Genomic DNA, 24,636 nt, shown 5'->3' on the forward strand with positions numbered 1-24,636 from the left:
TGATGACATCATCCAAATAGGCGGCAACATATGCAAGTGTGTGGACGCAGTATCCGGTCCATGAGGCGCTGGGAGGTGGTGGGGGGCCTGAATAAGCTGAATGGAAGTGTGACAAATTGGTACAAACTGTATGGAGTGGAGAAGGCAGTTTTTTCCTTGGACTCTACAGATAAATTAATCAGCCAGTAGCCCTTTGTCAAATCCAGTGTGGTGAAAAAGCGAGCAGCGAGTCTTTGTGCCTCCTTCAAGGCCACCTGGGTCCACTGGAGACTGTTGACCTTCGCTTAACCGGGCGTAGTGACACTTCCTCTCAGCTGAACACGGGATACACACACACACACACATGCACGCACGAAACATGTACACTGATACTGATAAGCACTATCACCCTCCCTGCCCCGAATCCAACGCCTCCTCCTGTGCTTACCTCCCATCCGATGTGGACAGCGGATCAGCTGGAGGGGCGATTGAAGATTGCAGCGGTCCCAGATCAGCTATACACACTGTAATATTCTCCCATGTTGCTTGTCTGTGTTTTATTGTGTGGTGTGTTGATATCTGTGCATTCCTGGATTATCCTTTTGTGGTACACATTTGGATGTGTTTTTTCCCCCCTTACTACCTAGCCTGACCTGTCTCCCCAATGTGCTGTTTGTGTATTGTATGTACGATCAGCAAGGTCCGTCATCTTGGTTGTGGGCAACTGCAACTGAAAAATAAAGGCTATCTCTTATTTCTCTCATCTCTCTCTCAGTGCCTCACCGGTCCAGAAGTTCATCATTTGTGGCTGCTCAGCCGCCTCCCTCGGCCATGCCGAGAGGAATCCTTCAGCCAGGGTCATGGCAGGGTACAAACTGGCTGGGCAGTGGAGGTGGACCCATCCTGCAGTATCCACAATGAACTGCTCCACCACCACCTGCTCTGTGACATAAGCCTCCCCTTCATTGGGCCTGGGTTGAAGCCACTGCCTCGGCACTGGGAGCATTGTTTCATCTGCCTCCATAATGACATTGTTCACCTTCTCAACAAAATCCAAGATGTTCTGATACGGTGTTTAGAGCTGTCTACCAGCAGGTTGACGTTCAATGCCAGAAACCGAGATTTTATAGGTGACATATTAAGATACACTATGATGTAACTTCATGTTTTTAGCTTATTTGCACCTTATACATTTATACACGTGCAAATGTTTCAGTAGTAGAGGTAGTTATAAAGCTTCATGGAGTCTAAAAAGGCCTAAAAACGTGTGGACTCCTCTGTTGGTTACAAAGCAGTGATTATACTTTGGAGTTTTGTGTTATACTGTGAGGAACTGGCCTGTTTGGAAGTTGCAGTAAGAAGAAAAACATATCTGTATATGATTTTGTTGACAGAGAGAGTGATGGATGATTTTATTTATTTCAGAGATAAATGAACATTTACAGCACGTCCATGCAGAGACTCTTAAAGACATGAGCGTGAGAAACAAGCTTTTCAGTTTCTCCTCATGACCACATTTATTTATTCTTTAGTCCAGCATGTGTCATCACCACAATAAAGCTACTTTTAACCTGTTTTCACACATTGTCATACCTGCACATTTGCACTGTGCTGTGTTGACTTTAAAGAAGACAAACGTTAGACTTCAGGCTGAAACCACAGGCTGCATTTCCTCTTTTCTTGGAGGCCCAGACAGAAATTTTGTGGTCTCTGATTTTCTGCAGATAAAAATAAACCTACAACAGTCTTTTACACATATACAGTCATCACAGTCTGCTCAGAGAAACAAAGAGAGAGAGTCTGATTTTCTGCAGATAAAAATAAACCTGCGGCAGAACATACATAACCAACAACAGTCTTTATACACATGCAGGCATCACAGTCTGCTCGGAGCAACAAAGACGTTACTCTGTATTGTCTTATTTGCAGTTTGATCCTGTATTTTTACTGTTTATTGCTTGTTAAATAAAACACATCACTGTATTTATTTTCCGGTGTGCTGAAGAGTTTTGCATTTACCAAAATAATCTACAGTTTTGTCTACCTGGGTAGAAAAACAAAGACTATGTATGGTGTCCAAACCACCAAGCTTACCAGCAGAGTGTGAGGATGGTCAGGTGGTTATCAGCAGAATAGGAATCAGTAAAAGAGTTGGGTGTAGTTTGTATTTTTCCATCTTAAAAAATATCTGTAAAGCCACGACGGCTGATTCAGAGCTTGAAAACAAAGTTTATATAAAAAAGAAACAAAGAAAATAGAATTATTAAAATACACAAAAGGTAAGATTGTGTTAAAGGTGAATGTTGGACATGACTTGTTAATGTCCACTTCTTTTTATGGACCTGAAAAGAAGAAAAGAATAAATACAATTTAAAATGTGACAAAGATAAAAAGGTGTTGAAGATGTGAGGCTGCTGTCTGACTGTTAGATTTGTATTGTGATTGCCATTTATGCTTAGAAATATCTACTTATATATTCTTAGAGTTTTATAATTAGGTGTAGATTGGTAGAGGTTTGATCCTTAATAGTCTGCAAGCTTTGTGTGCATTTCAGAGCTCTCTGACTTTCACACCCACATTTTAGGAGTATGGGAGATGTCGTACCTTGTCTTATTGTTTTATGGTAGGACAAACGTATCTATATCTGTTTTAGGCTAAGTGCCTTTTGTTTAGATGGACGGCTCTGGGGAGTCTTCCTGGGGTCACAGTTTGACCCCCACACACAGATACACACATACACATACACACACACACACACACACACACACACACACACACACACACACACACACACACACACACACAAGGTACTCTTTGTTCACATGCATACCTATGTAAGCCGTTATATGTTAATGAACCTATGCATATTCATGTAACCACAATAAAAGGAGTGCTATGGGGAACCTGGCTGAGAGTCCGACGGAGGCCAAGTGGGTGGAACGACATCTGGCTCCGGTCCGGTCTCCCTCATGCATGAGTACGAACTTTGCCTACTTGGTGTTCAATGCTTTTGCTGTGTAATTACATTGTCTTCAACGTTCCAGCGAATAGGTTTAAGCTATGAACCTATCACTGACCTTTTTACATTATTATATTGTTCTTTCCTAAATATTATCACAGTGATGAGTTCACGTTAATCTGATGATGAAAATGTAAAGTGTGGTTATGATGTTCAAAAGGAGAGATGTGTGTTGCAATAACCTGTAAAAACATGGATCAGTAAAAATGATTAAACTTGTGATGTTGTTTTGTACACAGTTTATTTAACATGTTGTGTCACAACATCAGATGTTATGAATCACTGTCAGCCAATAATCAATAAGAAAGGTTTCACCAATTCAGTAGCCACACAACAACAGAACGAGGATAATTAATATAAATCCACAAACGAGAAATCTCTGAGTTCATGTTCTTTCTGACTCGGTCGATGTCACAGCTGCTCATTGATCCTCTTCTGTTGCTGCTGCTCTCTCCGCTTCAGGTTTTCCATCTTTGTATGTTGTCAATTGCTCTCAGAACAGCAACAAAACACTGAAAAATTAATGGTGTGTGAGTGCAATCCTGTGTGTTTCATTTATACATTTCTTCCAATTTTTTTGTGGGAACAATTAATTATAAATGGATTAATGTCTCCCTCTATTGGCCACCAGTTGTAAACACAGTCCACTGATTGTACTTGGAAGCTGTGACAATCTGGGACAAGGAGCTATATCTGTATATCCACACTGACACTTAGAGCCTGTTACAGGACCTACCTTGAACACTGGTGTCTCTCTGATGTGGACAATAGATGACTTCAAATGTTCAGTTGGCAAGGTGTCGGGTAGCAATAAATTGAAAACAGAATAAGTAAGCTTCCTGATGTGGAGAATAGAATGGATAAATAATGTTGAGCGTATTCAGGTAATGCCACCAGTTTGCACACAGGTAACTGTTATTGAAAGGTTTGAACTGAGACGAATGTTTCAGGTGAAATGACATTTCTTTGTGTAGAAGCTTTTTTTTGCAGCTATTTAAGTAATAATTCTTCATACTTACATATATAATAACTAACTTGCATCTTGACAATTACAGGAACAGAAATACCGATACAGTGGTCCCTCGTTTATTGCGGGAGTTACGTTCCAAAAATAACCGTGACAGGTGAAATCCATGAAGAAACCAACTTTATTAATATTTAAATTATTATAGACTACACAGTTTATACACTTTTCTCATACAGGCATGAACATTTTCACACTTTTGTCTCTTGTTTAAACACCCTTAAACTTCAAACCTTCATAGAAAAATAAGTCTAGTATTATAGAATGAAACCAAAGGCTCCTGCATTTAAAACGTTGGCTACCATAGCAGTATAGTATTGTAACATGGCATTTGGGTCTTCTAGCTAAAAAAGGAAAATAGGAACATAAATAGTGTCATCATTGCCAGACCTGGCCCACATCTGGTTGACATACTGCCTGCCATGACACCAGTCAGTCAAAAGTGCCAGCTTGATGCTGGATCCAGGGAAGACCTGTTGTCTATGGGCCTGGGCCACATACACCAAACCACAACCAGGCCAGATATGGCATGCCATCGCATAAACAGTGCCATCTATGCCAGGCCTGGCCCATATCTGGATGACATACACTTGACAGGTTGTGAATTACACAAAAAATAAAGGTTCATATGTCAAAAGAAATTGACGGTAATCATTGTCATAAATGCAACTTCACAACATAACATGAGAGAAAACACTTTTAAAAACAGAAAATACAGCATCAGTTGTGCTTTTAGTCCAGGTATTTACTATTTGGTTTAGACACTCTACCAGATCTGGTTTGGTACAAGTTGTCATCAGAGCGTACTTGGCATTTTTTAAGTGTGCGTTTTTCTGTCCTTGATCACTTGTTCTGACTTTTTTGTGCCAAGTTGTGGTGCATCGAGTTGAACTTGAATCGTTTCACGTTTTTTGGTTTGTGCTTTATCGGGTTCAGTTTCATCCGCTTGTTGAGATGTGTCCAATTCATTTTGTGTTGTAGCAAGCTTTTCTGGTTGAGGTTCACTCACAGGCAGATACTGTGGCACCTGTATTCCTTTCTGTCTGATTCAACTACATAAGAGCCAGGTTCAGCACATACCTTACTTGCAACTCCAATTTTGTCATGTCATCTCTGTGTTTGTAATCTCACCAACTGGTTTGGTGTTAATAGACTGAGCAGCTGATAGTGGTTGTCACTTTTGCTGTTGGTGTTAACAGTTTTTTGCACACAGGAAGGGTTGACCGTGTTTGCCTTGATAGCAGCCTCTGTGCTGGTGAGCCAAGAGTGTTGTCTCGTGACGTGTTGCGTAGATGTAACAGGTTCAAATAGAAATCAGTTCCATCTCTTTTTGATGTTTCAATGAGTCTGGCAGCACTCCGGAAAGCTCTTTCACTGAGTCCATTTGACTGAGGAAGCTCAGGGCTGCAAACTCCCAGTGTGTGGCAAACTCACAAAAGGTCTGGCTGGTGAACTGGGTGCCATTGTTTGAGTGCAGTTTCCGTGGTATCCCATGTACTGAGAAGTGGCGTTTGAGTTTGTTAATGACTGAGGCAGATGTTAGGTTTTCAAGGTTATCTATTTCAAACCATCCACAATACGAATCCATGAGCACAAGGTAGTGGCGGTTGTCCCATTCGAATATGTCTGTGGCTGTGATGGACCAGGGAAGATCAGGAATTTGCTGTAGTTTCAGGGGTTGTTTTTGTTGGTGAGGCTTTAGACTGTTGCAAATGCTGCATGATTTGACTTTGTTCTCAATGTCAGAGTTTATTTTCAACCAGAACACACTTTGCTCTCCTTTTTGTAGACTCCATGCCTGGATGTCCCTTGTGTAGTTCCTGTATATAGGTTTCATGTAGTGATGCTGGAACGATGGCTCTTTTGCCTTTCATAATGACATTGTTGTCGATGATTAGTTAATCGACAGTGGTAGCTGAAGAATGGTTTGATTTCTATAGGTACACTACTCACTTGTTTTGGCCACCCCTGCTGGACGTAAAGAGCAAGTGTCTGTAGAGTAGCGTCCTTCGAGGTGTGTTCAGCAAGCTCTTGTAGGCGTCTTGGTGAGATGAGCAGAAGTGACATTACCTTGAAGTTGCGCCCCTCTTGCTTTAGAGGTTCCTCATCCAGTGTTGGTGTGCGAGAGAGTGTGTCTGCGATGTAAATGTGTTTGCCTTTCTTGTATACAAGAGTCAAGTTGAACTTTTGTAATCGTAGCATCATGCATTGTAGCTGTGCTGGAACTGTGTGGAAAGTTTTGTTTTGGATTGTGACCACAGGCTGGTGGTCAGTTTCAATCACCACTGGCTTTCTGTAGATGAAGTCATAAAACCTGTAACATGCGAAAACTACAGCTAGTAACTCCTTTTCTATCTGAGCGTATCTTCTCTCTGTTCGAGTTAAAGTTCTTGATGCATACGCCACACGTTTGTCGTCCTGAAGGCATGCAGCTCCTAGACCATGCTGGGAAGCATCACATGTCACTGTTGAGAGTCACTGTTTTGTGCATGTCATAGTATTCAAGTATTGGTGGGCTGTTGAGGCACGCTTTAAGTTTTTTGAAAGCTTCCTGCTGATGTTGAGTCCAGCTCCACAACACATCCTTGTGAAGCAACTGACAAAGTGGTGCTGACAGTTCACTTAAGTTCAGGATGAACTTGCCCAGGTGATTGATCATTCCCAGGAAACGTTGGAGAGACGTCTTGTTCCCTGGTGGTGGCATTTCATTGATCATGGTGATTTTAGTTGGATCTGCTTTTAGTCCTTCATCAGCGAATATGTCTCCCATGTAGCTCACTTCTTTGAGTCTGAACTTTTTTGGATTAAGTCTGAGTTTTACTTGTCTGGCCCGCTCCAGGACTTTTTTTCAGATTTTTGTCATGCTCCTCTATTCCGTTTCTTCCCATTAGGATGTCGTCCACAATCACTGTGCATGGATATCCCATGAATATCTGTTCCATGGCTCTCTGGAAGACTTCAGAAGTGGTGTTGATACTAAAGGGAATCCTCAAGAATTTGAATCTGCCAAAAGCTGTTGCAAATGTAGTGAGAAGAGATGAGGCAGGATCTAATTTGATTTGCCAGAAGGAGCTCTTTGCATCCAGAACTGAGAAGATGGTTGCTCCAGACATCTGACCAGCTACTTCCTCCACAGTTCGCATGGGATGTTGAGGTCGGATTAGTGCCTCGTTCAGATCCCTTGGATCAATACAGATACGAACATCATCGGTATTCTTTTTGTGTTGCAACCATGTTGGATACCCATTCTGTGGGCTTCTCCACTGGTTCAATTACTCCCAAGACCTGTATTCTTTAGAGTTCCTCTTTAATTCTTTTCTGCATGGGAACAGGAACGTGCAGGAGGGTTGACGACAGGTGACACGTTTGGAGTGAGTTTCTTTGAGTAGGTTACAGGACATGTCCTTCAGCGCACATATTAAACAAATATGTAAGACTGCTTTCTTCCATTTGCGCAACATCTCTAAAATTAGAAATATCCTGTCTCTTAGTGATGCTGAAAAACTAGTTCATGCATTTATTACTTCCAGGCTGGACTACTGTAATTCTTTATTATCAGGAAGTCCTAAAAACTCGCTGAAAAGCCTTCAGCTAATCCAAAATGCTGCAGCAAGGGTACTGACAGGGACTAGAAAGAGAGAGCATATTTCTCCTGCATTGGCTTCCCTTCATTGGCTTCCTGTTAAATCCAGAATTGAATTCAAAATCCTGCTCCACACATACAAGGTCTTAAATAATCAGGCCCCATCTTATCTTAATGACCTTGTAGTACCATATCACCCCATTAGAGCACTTCGCTCTCGCTCTGCAGGCCTACTTGTTGTTCCTAGAGTATTTAAAAGTAGAATGGGAGGGAGAGCCTTCAGTTTTCAGGCCCCTCTTCTGTGGAACCAGCTTCCAGTTTGGATTCGGGAGACAGACACTATCTCTACTTTCAAGATTAGGCTTAAAATTTTCCTTTTTGCTAAAGCATATAGTTAGGGCTGGACCAGGTGACCCTGAATCCTCCCTTAGTTATGCTGAAATAGTTATAGGCTGCTGGGGGACTCCCATGATGCATTGAGTTTTTCCTTTCCAGTCACCTTTCTCACTCACTATATGTTAATAGACATCTCTGCATCGAATCATATCTGTTATTAATCTCTGTCTCTCTTCCACAGCATGTCTTTATCCTGTTTTCCTTCTCTCACCCCAACCGATCACAGCAGATGGCCCCGCCCCTCCCTGAGCCTGGTTCTGTCGGAGGTTTCTTCCTGTTAAAAGGGAGTTTTTCCTTCTCACTGTCGCCAAAGTGCTTGCTCATAGGGGGTCATATGATTGTTGGGTTTTTCTCTGTATCTGCTGTACAATATAAAGCGCCTTGAGGAGACTGCTGTTGTGATTTGGCGCTATATAAATAAAATTGAATTAAATTGTAAGTCACCGACTTCATCTTTAAACAGGTCTGCGTATTCGTGAAACACTTTCTGTGCCAGTGTCTCCTCCTGATCTGTGTAAACATGGTAGACTTCCTTGCTGAAACTAACCAGTTTCATTCACACGCTGTCCTTTAATCCAATAATGGATTGCACATCGTGTTTACAACTTGGAATTGCAGGTCATATAACTGTCCAGCTAGCTTGCACTTCAGAGTAACTGTGCCTGTGGACTTCGTGCCTCCGAAAGCAATGAGATTTACCTGTTTTTGTGACGTATGTAGGGTTTTGTTGTTGCTGATGTTTCTGTAAGTGTCTAATGAGATTACTTTGCACTTTGCCCCAGGGTCTACCTTTACTTTGAGGGCCTTATCAAAGACTTTGACTGTGCAGTATCCTTTTTTTGTGTGATTGTTCTCACCCTTCATTATTAGGTGCTCAATGCAAAATGTCTCATCACTGTCTGGGTCAGTATCCTCTGAAATTTGGTTCACTTGTTTGCCTCTTTGATGTGGTTTTGCTGATCTGCCTTGTTTTTTGTAATGATTGTAATTTTTCCAGATGTGACACTGTTGTCTGAAAGCAGGACATTGCTCCTGTTTGGCTGGATATGAACCTCCACAGTTTCTGCAATTTTGAATGTTCATTAGGGGTCTATTTGTTTTCCTTTTGAACTTGCCATGTTTAATATGTTCAGTGCCCACACTAGTAGATGTAATATGCTTTGGTCTAGAGAGGTCTTTGCTATGTTGATCTGTGAGCTTGCTTATTTGGCATATGTGCACCACTTTGGCAAGTGTGAGTTCCGTCTCTTTAAGCAGGGAACGTCTGACGCTGTCACTGGTTATACCACAAACTAATCTGTCTCTGATTAGCTTGTCTTCTAGTGCACCACAGCTGCAGGTTCTGGCCATGTTCTTTAATGTGCTCACATATGCTTCATTGGTTTCACTCGGTTTCTGTTGTCTTTTATTAAAGTTATGCCTCTCCATTATGACATTGGTCTCTGGGTTGCAGATCTCCCTGAAGTTTCTTTATAGACATGCGGGGTCTTCCCTCGATTCTGCGGCGACTTCAACTGCGCCTTCAGCTGATATGACTGCGGGGGCATACGTGAATGATCACTCTCTTTCAATGGCCTCTGGTCCCACCAGATTGAGGAGTATATAGGCCTTAGTCTTAGCATTTTTGTCACTATGGGCAGCGGCGATAAAGATGTCATATTCACGCTCGAACTTAATGCCAGTTTTCAGTGACATTGCCGTCAAAGATGAGAGGATCTGGGCGCCGGAATCCATCCGCCATATTGTGCGGAGATTGCTTTTTCCATCGTCCTTACTGGCTCCCCTTTTCTTTTTGGACTGTGCAGGCTTCGTAAACCATCCCACTTCTGACATCATGTAGGTTTGCTTATAATAATCAGTCCGCTGTAACTCTATGGCAGGCATTTATTGGCAGCCAACATGAACCTTCGTACACAGGTAACCGGAAGCACACATAGCCAACTTAGAACAACGACGACATCTGCTGGAAACCTCCATAACAGCAGCAACAGCAGGCAGTATGGACAAACATAACATTACTGTTATCTACACCTACTTTATAAGACAAGGTCATGACTCATACTGAAGAGGGAAAACCCTCAGCACATACTAGCTGAGGTGTTAGAGCATATGATCAGTAGTGTTTATCACCATCATGCTGATTTTGCAGAAAAATGGCAAGCTAGCTCGACCCAGCTGGTTAAGTTTATACCTGACTGAACAGGAGGCTGACCTGTGCCCTCCTCCTGACAGGATCCCACCTGTGACTAAAGAATGAGCTTCCACAGGGTCAAAGAGACATTTTATTTCTGTCTTGTTCTCTAGTGAACCTGTCTGGATTTTTAGCTCTGATGTTTGTATCGTATTAATGAATTGTAATACTTCTACTTCCCTGAGTCATGTTTTCTATGATTGATGCAGAGCTTCAGTACTCTGTGATATTCTGTCTCCATACAATCTTTCATATAGATGTTCTACTTCATAGTCCTCTGTCCAGATACATGCAGGCTGCTGTCATACTCTGCATTATTATTTGATTGCTTTGCAAATAATACTTACATCCGCTTATTTTAGGTTTCCATGATAACACAGTTTCAACCTGGTTGTGTTGTTGGTTTGTGGATAATCTCATACAGGAAACAAAAATCGACAAAATGTTCAAATTTAAAAAGATTTTATTTCTACCTTTTAACTACATACATGATATATATTCACATTTATTCATTGCCTATGATGTAATTCTTATTTATATAATGTAAGATCTTTAGACAAACACAGTTAAAGTATTTGTTGGTCCCATATCAGTATTTACTTGTGAAACACTGCAAACACTGACTTTAAGTTGTGCTGTCAGATACTAAAGATCACATATTTCACACTTTGTTCTCACTGCTGTTGGAACATGTTAGATACATTCAAGGTTTATTACAAAATCTTTATAAAAATAACTGAATATAGAGAGCATGAATGCACCTCCACTTGTTTTATACTAAAAGAGAGCATTATGTCTATATGATATTATGATTTAATATTGTAACTGTACATAAAGCTGAGCATGTCTGATATTTGGGGAGCAGAGGAGCAAGAGTGGCTTCATAAAAAGCTTCTTCTTGGCTTTGCTGCTACAGCTCTCCTCACTGACCTGTAAGCAGTGTTGGGGAGTAACGGAATACATGTACCGCCGTTACGTATTTAGAATACAAAATATGAGTAACTGTATTCCGTTACAGTTACCGTTTAAAAAGGTGGTATTCAGAATACAGTTACTTTGTTGAAATAAATGGATTACACGGCGGTACTTCCCTGTTTCATATTGTCGCGGGTCAGGACTGTTTGGGTTTGTTTGACAGCTACGTTCTGTTGTTCCAGGCGGCAGCGTTACGGTTGCCATGGTTACAGGGTGACGCGCTCTCTCTCTGCGTGTTTCCTGGGTGAGAGAGCGCTTTTTTGTTGTTGTTGTTGTGCTAAGCTAAAAGGCAGAATGCTACAGGCATGGCCCTAAAGAATGTAGCCTCATGGGCAGTGTAGTCCGTGCTGCAGGGAGAATGGACTGCCATACCCGTTATGTGTCTGTGAGCGAGGAAGGGAGAGAAAGGAAAAGTCCGAGCTGTCACGGAGCAAAAACGGGAGCTGGAAGCATGTAAATATAATAATAACCACTGCAGCCAAGAAGAGTGCCTGACGAGCCCATTTGTAAGTAAGCTATTAAGACTTGACTGTACACTGTGTTCGTGTTTTCCTCCGGAAAAAATAAGTTCTGTTGGAGAAGCCTTTCAACGCCTCTCTCTGTCTCTGGCAAGCAAAGTTGACCCAGACAACAAAGTAAAGCTAGTTTTCGGCTACCAGCCCGACACGGAACCCGACGTATTAGCCAGAGGTCCCTTTACTACGGTTCGGAGCCGCGGACCTTCAGTATCAGTAATAAATCACAGCAATAGTACATTCACGTAGTTGTAAACAGCATGATAATATATTAAGTAATCCAAAGTATTCAGAATACGTTACTCTCATTGAGTAACGTAACGGAATACGTTACAGAATACATTTTGGGGCATGTATTCAGTATTCTGTAATGGAATACATTTTAAAAGTAACCTTCCCAACACTGCCTGTAAGACAAGCACAAAAAGACAAAGTGATTTCCAACATGTAAAGATATTATGAGCTGAAGACGTTTAATAATGTGAAGAATAAATCAGCCTGCATGGCAGCAGAATTACTGAGAGAGCTTCCTGATGTGACTTCAGAATAAACTGCTGCATCAGCTGCAGGACTTGATTTTCCTGTGAATGAAGAGAAGATACATGAAAATAATTAATACATTTTAAACACTTTAAAAATGTCCCAGGCTTTTATTTCTACACTAAGTGTTATGTGTACTCACTCTTCTTTCCAAAGTTTTTAAGTGTAATAAGAGAGTATGTGACGTTTCGGGGTTCATCTGCACCTGAAATGTAAAAATGTTTGTAAACACATCACATTTAATTTCATTAGTTGTGTTTAAGTCAAATCCAAGAAGACTGTTTCAGTAGCTTAACCTTCCAACTTACATGTTTCCCTTTACATCTTGTTTAATGCTCGTTAAAAAAAGAAAGAAAGAAAATTGGAATTTTCTGAACTCATTCCTGGCATATTTGCATCTTCCCAGTGATCACCTACTGTACTTTGTTAATCTGAGATTTTCAGACCATGAACCCATCATGGTGTTACTGTTTGTGTTGTTCTGATATGAAACAATAACATTTGTGGATTCTTTCAGTCGAGTTAAAGATACAATCAGGTTGTAAAATCCTGTTTGTTTCTGATCTTTTGTGCATGTAGTCAGTTGGTTATTTGGATGTTTGTCCAACTGGATTTTGATAAATGTTCTTTGAAAAACTGCTGAGCACAAACTGAATCTAAGAAATGTTCCTGTTAATGGAGACTGAATGAAAAGTCAATATTAATAATGATAATAAAGATCGGTTTAAGTGCTGACCAGGATGAAGAGAGTTGTATTCATGAGTTTCATTCTGGTTGACTCCATGATTTGTGGAGGAGCCCGGACTGTGACTCTCAGACTGGATCCACCTAAAACATGAAATAAACACAATAAACTCAAAAGTAACTGATGTTTGTTTAAAATAATAATAAAAAGTATTTTACCAACCTGGTGAAGCAGGAATCTGTGAAAGAGATGTTAAGGTTCAAAAATATTGAGGAGGAATCCAAAAATAACCACAGATCCGGCCGGGTGCAATTAGATGGCATTTTAATGGATACACATGCGGAGTCTGAACGCTGTGCAGATTTCAGCGTCGAACTGTCTTACAATAGTCACGACAAAGGCTTTATAGGGTTTCTGTTGTCAGGCAGATCCAGTACAGCATACGTCAGCCTAAACCACAAACGTTCTGTTGACAACTTTTAACATAGTTTTAAAAAAGAACATTGTCTTCGGCTCGACCCCAGGTGCTTCCTGTCACCATCCTCGGACGCTCGCCTCCGCTGTCGCTTATCTCTGGGACATCTGGTGTACTTCCTGGAACAGACTAACACGTATGCACCCCAACTTTGCAGTTATAGCAAAACACATCTTAACTTCTTACCTACTAAATGAGTCTACTTATATGTATATGTATGTGTCAGCTTCTGCTGCCCTTTGTTTCACCTCTCAGCTCCCCAGCCAGACCTTGTAACCTTTCCACTAGACAGAAGGCCAGCACAACTGAAACTATGTGTGTGTGTATGTGTGTAATAATCTTGACTGATATATAAAATATATAAAACAAATGTTTCAATCTAATACAACTACTTAAAGCTTAATCAAAGCTTAATCAAAGATAAATCCATAAAAGACAATAGCATCATCGAAACTGCTCCTCAGAATTATTGCACTGAGACTCTGCTTTCAGTTTCCCTTCCTGCAAAGCATGCAACTTCAAAAACATGTAACTTCCTGTCCCTGCAGTCTACACAGAAACATTTAAGATTATAGGAGCATTGAAAAGCATTTAAAATTATAGATTCAACTCAACAATTTAAAGTGGTTCTCGCTGGACTTGTAATAAAAACTAATATAATACCAATATATTTGAACATCTGAATGCATCTGCATGCAACATCACTATTAATAATGAAATGGTAATGATGATTATAAAAATAGCCACAAAAATATCTTTCTCTTCCTGACATTCCCTCTCTTGACGTCTCTTTCAGAGACGTCACCACACCGTTTTCTTGTGTCACTCTTCGACCCATTCAGCTGCTCCCCTGTCCACCCATGACGTCATGGACATCACGGTCACTGTTCCCGCTCTGACCCTCTCTTGGCATCCTGTGACTTAGCGAACCAGACAACCCCATGTCATCTAGGTGGTCTTAGTAATAAAATACCCGCTCCCACTTGAGAACACTTCATGCTTAAGTGGTCTCTGCTCCTCTTCTGGGTCCCTCTCTAGTGGAAATCTTCTCCTGTAAAGGATAGAAAACACCCTTTCCTCCTACGGCTTCCCTACCTTATGTCCCTCAATTGTTCTCTTTATTCAAACCTGATTCAACCTAATATTACTCAAAACATGAACCTAATTTCGTATTTGGTTTTTGACTTTTATTTCTATATATTATTCAACATTACTTAGCATTTGTAAAACTCTTAAAGCACTGCTTTCACGTCTCTGCATGTGCTTCCTGTTGCTTCCTTATCTGATCATCAACATCCTGTGCACAAAACGTCGCTGCTGCAAGTGCCTTAACTCTCATCTAAAGTCACCTATCACAAGAAAATGTATCAAGAAAATCACTATAACTGCTTATTCTACTAAAGGATCAAAGAAAAAACAACCACTTTAATCACTAAGTGTAAGCACATTATCAATAGCTCCTAAATAAATTTCATCATAGCTAAAAGCTGAACTCTAACTGTATTTTAGAACTCACATTTCCTGTGTTATAACCTGTTTTAATATATCATTTTATTTCATTTTGCTCCTCTTAATGTAATGATTCATTCTAAATTATACTTTATCAGACTTAACCAAAATATATAAGCTTTCTCCCTTTGCTGCTGTTTTAAACAAAAACTTGGTCACTTCAACAAGCATTGGTTATTCTGTAACTGCATTTTATATAATAAGACTAATTTAGAGCTGCATGTGTTATCTCAATATTTTACATGTCACACAGTTTAGTTACAAGCGAACTCCTATTCAGTTCCTCTTTTCTGTCACTTGTTACAGGGCCAGCTCAAATTCAGTTAAAAGCTAAAGGAATTTCAGGCCCTTGGCCTCAAATCAATACTGTCCTGTGTGTTAAGAACTCCATATGTCTGTAAGCGTGCACAATCCTTCAATAACTCAGGTCATTCTCACAGTAGATTGGCTAATCATTAACGCTAACCAAAAGTTTTTGACCCAAGAGACGACTCTCTGAGCCACAACTCCGTTAAAGGCACAGAATGCAATGTGTATGAAATCATCCTCATAAAAAGCTCTCCTCTACCCTAGAAATAAATCTATTTACTATCTGTTTCTAAAGCCTACATTATAACAACTTATCCTAAAAATCAAAAAGAAATCACACATTTTCTACTCATAAAATCTTCACTAATCTTCCCCAAAGCATATCCTTTATTCCCACAGTTTCCCTTTAAGTTTGGTGTACAACTTCTTATTAACACCAGCAATTTATCTTCTAACCCGAATTCAGTTCATTTTAATCCTTTCTTTAAAAATAACATTCTCTGCCCCAGTTTTACCATATCTAAATTATCAAACAACCCCAATAGTTATAAAATCATACTAAAACCCATTTTAAATTAAACAAATTAAATCTTAAATCCCTCTCTTTTTTGACACATCTCATGTGGCAAAAAAATCAAAATGCTCCACCAAAGCTTAGGAAATTAAAAGGAAAAAGGTTAGTCATATCATCTCTCCAAACACTTCAGCCATCCTCCTCTCCGGTATTTTGCTCCAGCCCTGAAAACCTGTGTTTAAGGAATAAAATCAATTTAATTATTATGTCAAATCTTCTCAAACTCCTGCTCCCTTCAAAGTCTGGATCCTTGGAATTTCCTGGAAACAAAACCTGTACTTTACATTTCATACTCAACTCCCCCTTTATGATCCAGTCTGTGTCATGACAAAAATAAACTTAAACAGAACAGTTATTAATCATGTGTTACCTCGGTTAATGGTAACTTGAGTTACATCCAACAATGTTTCCCTTTTAGCATTTTATAATGTAATAACATGGTCTAACCCAAATCAGTAAAACAGAAATTTACTCAAAGCAACCATCAACATCCCCAGAATTAAGTCTTCCACTCCTCCTGTTTGTCAACCTTTTATTTATTTCCCCCCTTGGTCCAATCACTCGCATTCACTCACATGCATTCACACATGATATTTTTGCTGATACTGCAGCCTTCCGCGCACGTCATCAGATGCTCCACATCAGCAAAATGAGCTCAATCATTTGTTTTATTTCGTTTTCCTTTTTAGGAAAATAGTTCTCTATACTTTTGACTGGATTGAATCGCTGCAATCCTTGTAGACAGAGACTCGCCGCCAATCAGGTCTCCTCCTCAGCCAATTATAATCTGTAAAGCCCACCTGATTTTCGTACTTGGTAATTTTGTCAGCGCCGTCAGTTCACTCTCTTCCAGGCCTGCTTAGAACAAAAATGAAAAAAGAGCTGATTATTAGCTCATCAAAGTACAAAACAAAATCACCTGACAGGTTTTTTCTGAGTGCACTACTACAAAAATTTTGGGCCCCTCTCAGACATATCCATGTCTAATCAAACTCCCTCTCTCGAAATAGAAACAACAGCCTCAAAAATCTGAAACAATCTCAAAGTTCACCCTTTCACTGCAACCTGGACCTCATCACAAGCTGCACCGTTTTACACACAACAATGTCTCAGGCTCAGACTCCGCCTCAGATATAAGCCCATTACGACAACATATCCTCACTAAATTACAAATTTCCTGTCCCAATCTGCACCTCTAAACAGACCTGACCACCGTAATCAAATATCCTGTTACTTTACCATTATATATTTCGCCTATGATCCTCCCCAGTCACCGCTCCGTTTCCTGAACTGAAAGCCTCAGACACACGCACACAGGAAGTGTCTTCGTCACCAGCCACTCCAGCTAATTTGCATAGTGACTCATCTCAACAAGTCAACTTGACAAGAGAAATACATGTTTAAACCTTAACACATTATTGAATTATTTTCATTTTCTTTCTATACTAATCACTTACTTTTATCAATCAGTGCAAGAGCACTCCTAACTCACTCTTATAAAAACTACTTTAATCACTTTTTTCTGTTTTTTCCATAACTCACTCCCCTGTCATATAACCCCTTTGAGTCAACTTCAACTTCAAGCTTTAAGTCTATTTTATTAAACATTCACACCATTCTATCACTCATACAATTAGCAAGCTGATCTTCATTGCATATGCTTGTTTTCTTAGCCAGGTTTAATCAATATCTATGCATTAATCTTCCTGAGCTTGTCTTTGTAAGGTTAATGCATTTTCTGTTTGTGTGTGTTATTTTTGCATCTATGGCTTCGCAGTCTCCCAGACACCTTCCCAATTCTCCAGTTAACCAGTCAGTTTTCTCTTTCCCCGAATTACTAACCCAAATTTTGATTTCCCACCTTGAATAAAAGCCCTCCTGGTCTTCAGCCAGGAGTTAGGGCTTGCTTTTCAGGTTCATGGACACATCATGCTGTGAACAATTCAACCAGAAACTTGCCTTAACTTATCCATTGATGTTAACCTACAATTTCCTTCCGACTGCGGCATCTGGAGAACTGGTCCAGGTCTGCTTTGCTCCTAAAAATAACAAAACTAAGACATTTTCATTATTATCACGAGTGCTTAAACGACCCACTTCTCTCTCTTTCCTGTCACAAATACCAATGATGTCATGTTTATGTCATGAATATGAATGTAAGCGTTTTACTCGTTGCATTTCATGTTAATTGAGTGTAAGCTGCTTTCTTCGTTGCATGCCATGTGATCATCTTAATTAAGTGTAAGCTGCATCTTCATTGCATCCTATATAGTGCTCTTCATTGCATTTTTATGTATTCATATTTAATTTATGCATCTTTTCACTGAGCTTTAGATTCAAACTATCTCACTTCTGATTCGTTTCAACGATAATTTCACATGTAACAATTTGTGTATGTGTGTTTTCTATTCATTAATAGAGTTGTCAGTTATTTTCTTTCATTATTCTTACCTTTTCTAATGTTTACCTCTTTGTTATGCTGTGGTGGACATCCCTAAACCATCATGAGTTCAGGCTTCAATTTCAATCCAATCATATCCTGTATTCTCGCAGTCAAACTCGTCCACATTCACCTGACACTGGTCCCTTTTTCATTCACATTGTCCTGTTCGGGCTTCAAAGCTCCAGCAAACACAGTTTGTTCCTTCTCTTTTTCTTCTCCATTCTTCTCTTCAGTCTTCTCTTCCAAGATTACTCCAAGCATGGCAAATATGACACTCAATGTCCAGTGCTCTTCCACCATTCTTTATCCCACTGTTCAACTGCCCAGCCTGTAATTCACAGCACATGTTACAGCTTTGCTTTTCTTACGTGCTTCTGCTGGTCGTCAGTCGTCATCAGTGTTAATGGATCAGTGGCACTGTCGTTTGCCTGCTGTATTCGAGTCCACGATGTTCTGTCGGTCTTCATCAGGAGATTGACTGTCCTTTGAACTTCTTCTCAGTTTCGGGACAAAATGACAGGTGAAGCTGTAAACTTTAGCCAAAAAGTGGCCTGTTTTTCCCAATTGTTCCTCTATCCTTTTTGCCGGTTACTCAAAGTTCAATGTTGAGAGAAGTCCACCTGTATTGGCACACTAAAGCATAGAATTAATATTCTTTCCATTTCTTTTCTTAAAACCTCCATTTGCTTCATCTCCCTCGAGTTTAACTCGTCTGTCTCTCTATGTTCTTTCTTTATACACTCAGTTACCTTTTATGGGCATGCGTTTCCTGTCCCAGACACACACACACACGGTTTCCTGTCACCGACACGCCACAGGCACACATTTCCTGTTTCTGCAGACTCTGTCTCTCTTTGTATTTATAGTCTAAAAACCCTCTTTAATTCTACTAAATCTTGATCTAAAAACAATACACCTTCATTTCACACATACACATTTAAATAGAGCTCTTTCAAACATCAGAACAATTAACACTTCTTCACACACATCACCATTCTTTAGGTCAGTTTTGTAGCATCAGTCACACAATAATTTCTTAAGTGGGTGTACCAAGTGTATACACTTATGTGTTTTCAATCAGAAAAAATAAACTCAACCTCTCATAACATCACTCATGGATTTCTTGAATTAAAAGCACTTTCAAACTTTAAAACATCCTACTTTACATCACAAAAGAAATATATTTCATACACACCTTTATTTCATACACACTTTTAAATGTTCTAACCTCTTTCAGACGCCATAAATCGTCTCACACACCCTACCTTTTCTCTCAAACTTCCACCTTTTCACTCACTCAGACAAATCACGCAGAGTCACTCAAATCAAATACTGACAGCATTCACACGGTTAAAATCACTCAAAATACACTTTCATATGAGTATTTTGGACATGCCTTCCATAATCAGAAAGAGCAAGTCAAAAAGAAAAGAAAAAACTGAAACCTCTCATCATCCTCACAGCTTCTCACCACACATACATAACTGAAAAAATAAAACACACCACCATTTATTACTCAAGAGAGGTTACTACAAGAAAATATATAATGGTCTTAGGTACTGTACAATACACTCAATCTATATACATATGTCAACACTCAGTCAATGACTATACATCCACAGTAATGAATTCAAACTGTATTTATACTCTCGTAATAAGCAAAAACAGCCTCTTAAATACAGGCATTTAGCAATATTGGCAAACAATAGTTATAAAGCTCAATACTCTCGAAACTGAAACCACCCTCTCTGCGCGTCACCGCTGCTCATTTACATTTTCACACACCATCAGTGCACATCCGGCCGTGCACTGCTGACACAAAGACTGATCTCACACATAGATCTCATATTTTATATTACACAGACGTCTTATAATTACAACTGCACAGATTTTAGGCCTCTTAAAGTTCCTACACAATTTTGATAAATTTACCATAACGGCTCCAACCGATAAAGTCCCTGACTTTTTTGCGACCAATTCACCAGACCAGACTCTAACTGCTCTGTCCAGATTTCTAGCCCTCACTTAATTTACAGGTAGCCAAATAACCGCAGATAAGAGACTCTAACTCCTAGCAATTTTGAAGGTTCCCAAGTTCTTCCCGGTTTGTCGTACCGTACTATCCCTACTCTTCAGGGTAGGTCAAGGGTCAGCGTCCTGCCCAGGCGCAAGCGTTACCAAGGAGAAAAATGCGCTTCTTAACAGACGCCGCTGTCGTTCTAGACAAATTTATAATAATTTGAACCCACAATCTACACTCCCAAACAGGAGTAAGATTTAGGCAGACCTATCCTTGTGGACATAGGGGACTCTAACCCACAAAATGACCATCACAGAATAGGGCCAGTGACCAATGGGACTCTAACCCACAGACTGACCAAATTCCCTACTTTCTACGTGAGACTCTAACTCACTTTTACTTATAACTTCTCATTACTTCAACCAGCATGCTCATGACATTACCATCAAAACCAAAACAGACATTCACCAGTAATTTTCAGTGAGTAGACTTTAATTTTGTAATGTCCAATCTGGCACACTTTGGAAAGTTCAACAGGTATGTGCCTTACCTTTGGATAAGCCGGCTTGTCTCTCACTTCTGACCACTGACTCGTATCTGCCCGTCTAATCACCACGGACCCCGGCTCTCTCCGTCTACACCTCCTCCAGAATTCCCCTCTCTCACCGGACGATGCCCCCAAATGTTAAGGTTCAAAAATATTGAGGAGGAATCCAAAAATAACCACAGATCCGGCCGGGTGCAATTAGACGGCATTTTAATGGATACACATGCGGAGTCCGAACGCTGTGCAGATTTCAGCGTTGAACTGTCTTACAATAGTCAGACAAAGGCTTTATAGGGTTTCTGTTGTCAGGCAGATCCAGTACAGCATACGTCAGCCTAAACCACAAACGTTCTGTTGACAACTTTTAACATAGTTTTAAAAAAGAACATTGTCTTCGGCTCGACCCCAGGTGCTTCCTGTCACCATCCTCGGACGCTCGCCTCCGCTGTCGCTTATCTCTGGGACATCTGGTGTACTTCCTGGAACAGACTAACACGTACGCACCCCAACTTTGCAGTTATAGCAAAACACATCTTAACTTCTTTCCTACTAAATGAGTCTACTTATATGTATATGTATGTGTCAGCTTCTGCTGCCCTTTGTTTCACCTCTCAGCTCCCCAGCCAGACCTTGTAACCTTTCCACTAGACAGAAGGCCAGCACAACTGAAACTATGTGTGTGTGTATGTGTGTAATAATCTTGACTGATATATAAAATATATAAAACAAATGTTTCAATCTAATACAACTACTTAAAGCTTAATCAAAGCTTAATCAAAGATAAATGCATAAAAGACAATAGCATCATCGAAACTGCTCCTCAGAATTATTGCACTGAGACTCTGCTTTCGGTTTCCCTTCCTGCAAAGCATGCAACTTCAAAAACATGTAACTTCCTGTCCCTGCAGTCTACACAGAAACATTTAAGATTATAGGAGCATTGAAAAGCATTTAAAATTATAGATTCAACTCAACAATTTAAAGTGGTTCTCGCTGGACTTGTAATAAAAACTAATATAATACCAATATATTTGAACATCTGAATGCATCTGCATGCAACATCACTATTAATAATGAAATGGTAATGATGATTATAAAAATAGCCACAAAAATATCTTTCTCTTCCTGACAGAGACAAATGTTATTACACATGTTTGTGATGTGAATTGTTCGATCAGAATACATGTATATGTGTGAATAATTAAAGTGTATGTAGTAAATAAACTCTCTAATACAGCATGAAAAGAAGAGGCTCTTATACTTGGACTGTCTGCAGCGATACAACAAGAGCAGGAGAATAATAATTTTATTTTTATTTTATTTATTTATTTAGGACAGTGCATGCTAATGAACATAAATGTGAAAACAAATTACATGAATGTAAACATGCCAGATTATAGCCAAAGGCTAATTTCCATCTGTATGAGAGAGACTCCACAAACCAGTCCAACAATCAACCACACAGGAGATGAAGAGCTGTCAGCTCCTGACACAGTTACTGTGACAAATAACAATAATAAATATACTATTAATAAACTATAATAATGGTAAAAATTTTATGAAATTTTATTTAACATTTACTCAAATAGATACAATCTAATTTTATGTTTTGTCTCAGTCATCAAACTCATTTACAAAAATCCATCAAATGTTTTGATGTTGTCACAGGATGAACAGGACTCACCAGGATAGGACCATTACCATCATCTGTGACACAATCACACACAATTGTTTCAGTCACATCAGCTGGTGCACACTTTTAGAAAAAAACTGACAAACAATAATAAGAACAGATTGTACAAATGTTTTTCATCATGAAGATCTGATCTTGTGTATTTAAAAACTGCTATTTCTCCAAATAAATTACACACATACAGCAAAGCTGGGAAAAATGTTCATGTGACATTTAAATCATTCAAATCCAAGAAGTAAATGTATAATAACATACTCTGTACAGTGATGTTGACTGCACTGCTGAACTCTCCTGATCCAGACTCACACCAGTACACTGCAGTATCTGACTTTGATGTGTTGATGTTACATGTGGATCCAGTCATTCTCCTACAGTCAGAGTACAGTCGGCCGTCCTCAGAGAACTTCCTCACTCTCCACTCAGTGAAGTTTCCCTCACAGGTCAGTGAGACAGAGTCAGAGGTGAAGTGTTGCACTCTGTCAGGACTCACTGTGAGAGACGCTGCTGAATGAACATCTGGAAACAACATGCAGTGAAGAGACAAAGATCACAGATGTTAGAAAAGAACATATCATGACGAAAATGTACCTTGTTTTTGCAAATCCTATGTAAAAAATAACAAGTATAAATAATGAAATGAGTTTAAATATCCAAATTAAAAATATTCATTGCGAAGAGAAAGAATTTAAAATATAACAAGTGTTGTTTTCATATTATAACATTATGAAAGTGCAAAAATAATGAAAAGAAACAAAAAACTCCAGTTTGAATGGAAATATTCAATACACAGACATTTAATTGTCATCATCGAATTTTAATTAGCTAAATTTTGGTGAAAAATTGTTGAACAAAAGTTAAATAAAACTGGTTTATTGAGAGAATAAACAGAAACAAACTGACCTGCAGACCAGACAAACTCTGGTTGACTGTGATCAGTGTGATACTCTGGGTCTCCTCTTCCAGCTCTGCACACATATCCTGCTGTGTGTGTCTGTCCATGAATGATGTAGGAGTCCTGTGCAGTCCCACTGCCATCAGGTAGCAGCTCAGAAGCTCCATCCTGCAGACGGATGTTCAACCTGACAGTTCAGAGTTACTGAGGCTCCAGGACTCAGCCATGATGGAGACACAGTGAGGACAGGACGGGGTTTATCTGTTCAACAAAGATTTTCTCTCAATGTTTCGTCTCTTAACTCTGAATTCAATGTCACTAAAATGTTGACTCACAAATATTTATGATGAACTTTAAGAGTGAGACTATCTAAACATGTCAAATATCTCAACATGTACTAATAAAAACACATTTTTACAAACTGTTTCTATTTCCAGGTTAAATGAACTATGACTCTACTTACTGTCAGAAACTGTCAGTGTGACTGAATCACTCCACTCTGTTGTTTTATGCTGTGAACTTTTCATTCTGCCCTTACAGCGATAGTTTCCACTGTTGGATGATGAAGCAGATCTAATCCTGTATTCATTTTGATTTGGAGCTTTTATCCTGCTGTTTGTTTCCCACTCATAATCCCACTCAGTGTCTCCTCCATGGATCTCACATCTGACAGTGATCGTCTCTCCTCTGTATATCTCAGACCAGTTTGGATACAGAGTCACAACAGGCCTGTTTGAGGCTGTTACTGTTCAAGAAAGTACAATAAAAACACATGAATGTCAAAAATGTTAATGCCTATTGTTCTTCATCTTCCTCCTTAATCAGGAATTTTTCTGACTTTATGTTAAACTGACCAGTTTTCCCAATCCTGACTGACTGGCTGTCCTCTGTGTAGTAAACTGGGTTTCCTCTTCCTCCTCTGCACCTGTAGAGTCCTTCCTGTGAGACACTGATTTGTCCATTTGAGTGGAAAACTGCATCTTGTGTAGTCAGGGCTTCAGAGGATTTCTCATCTCTGTACCAGATGATGATGGGTTCACAGAGCAGGTCAGGGTCACACTGCCCCCTACTGGAACAGCTGTGTTATCAGCTCTCAGTTTGGCCTTTGGTTTATCTGCAGTTCAGTTTAGAAAAAGAAAAAACAAATAAATGACTGAATCTAAATAATTTAAACAACTAGATGGAAATGGTAAAATGACCAAATCTTGGTGATCTTGAAGAGATACAAACTGTACACTCATTTTGATCGACACTGTGAAAGTTTTAT

At 39.6% G+C, this 24,636-nt stretch overlaps 1 protein-coding gene and 2 long non-coding RNA genes across 3 annotated transcripts in view; all 3 read right to left on the minus strand.

Moving 5' to 3' along the window:
• The window catches only part of LOC112845291 (uncharacterized), a 273,648-nt gene that overhangs the window by 218,681 nt on the left and 30,331 nt on the right, over window positions 1–24,636 (minus strand). The window lies entirely within an intron of this gene.
• LOC109199664 (uncharacterized) lies at window positions 11,044–12,280 on the minus strand. Its single transcript, XR_002059973.2, has 2 exons — window positions 12,201–12,280; window positions 11,044–11,122 (listed from the first exon to the last, which is right to left on the minus strand). It is a non-coding gene; the product is annotated as an uncharacterized LOC109199664 (long non-coding RNA).
• On the minus strand, window positions 23,933–24,356 carry LOC112845292 (uncharacterized). Its single transcript, XR_003218095.1, has 2 exons — window positions 24,224–24,356; window positions 23,933–24,114 (listed from the first exon to the last, which is right to left on the minus strand). It is a non-coding gene; the product is annotated as an uncharacterized LOC112845292 (long non-coding RNA).

The sequence above is a fragment of the Oreochromis niloticus genome, unplaced genomic scaffold (assembly GCF_001858045.2).
Source record: "Oreochromis niloticus isolate F11D_XX unplaced genomic scaffold, O_niloticus_UMD_NMBU tig00006606_pilon_6612427-7070595, whole genome shotgun sequence".
In the NCBI taxonomy this organism is placed as follows: domain Eukaryota; kingdom Metazoa; phylum Chordata; class Actinopteri; order Cichliformes; family Cichlidae; genus Oreochromis; species Oreochromis niloticus.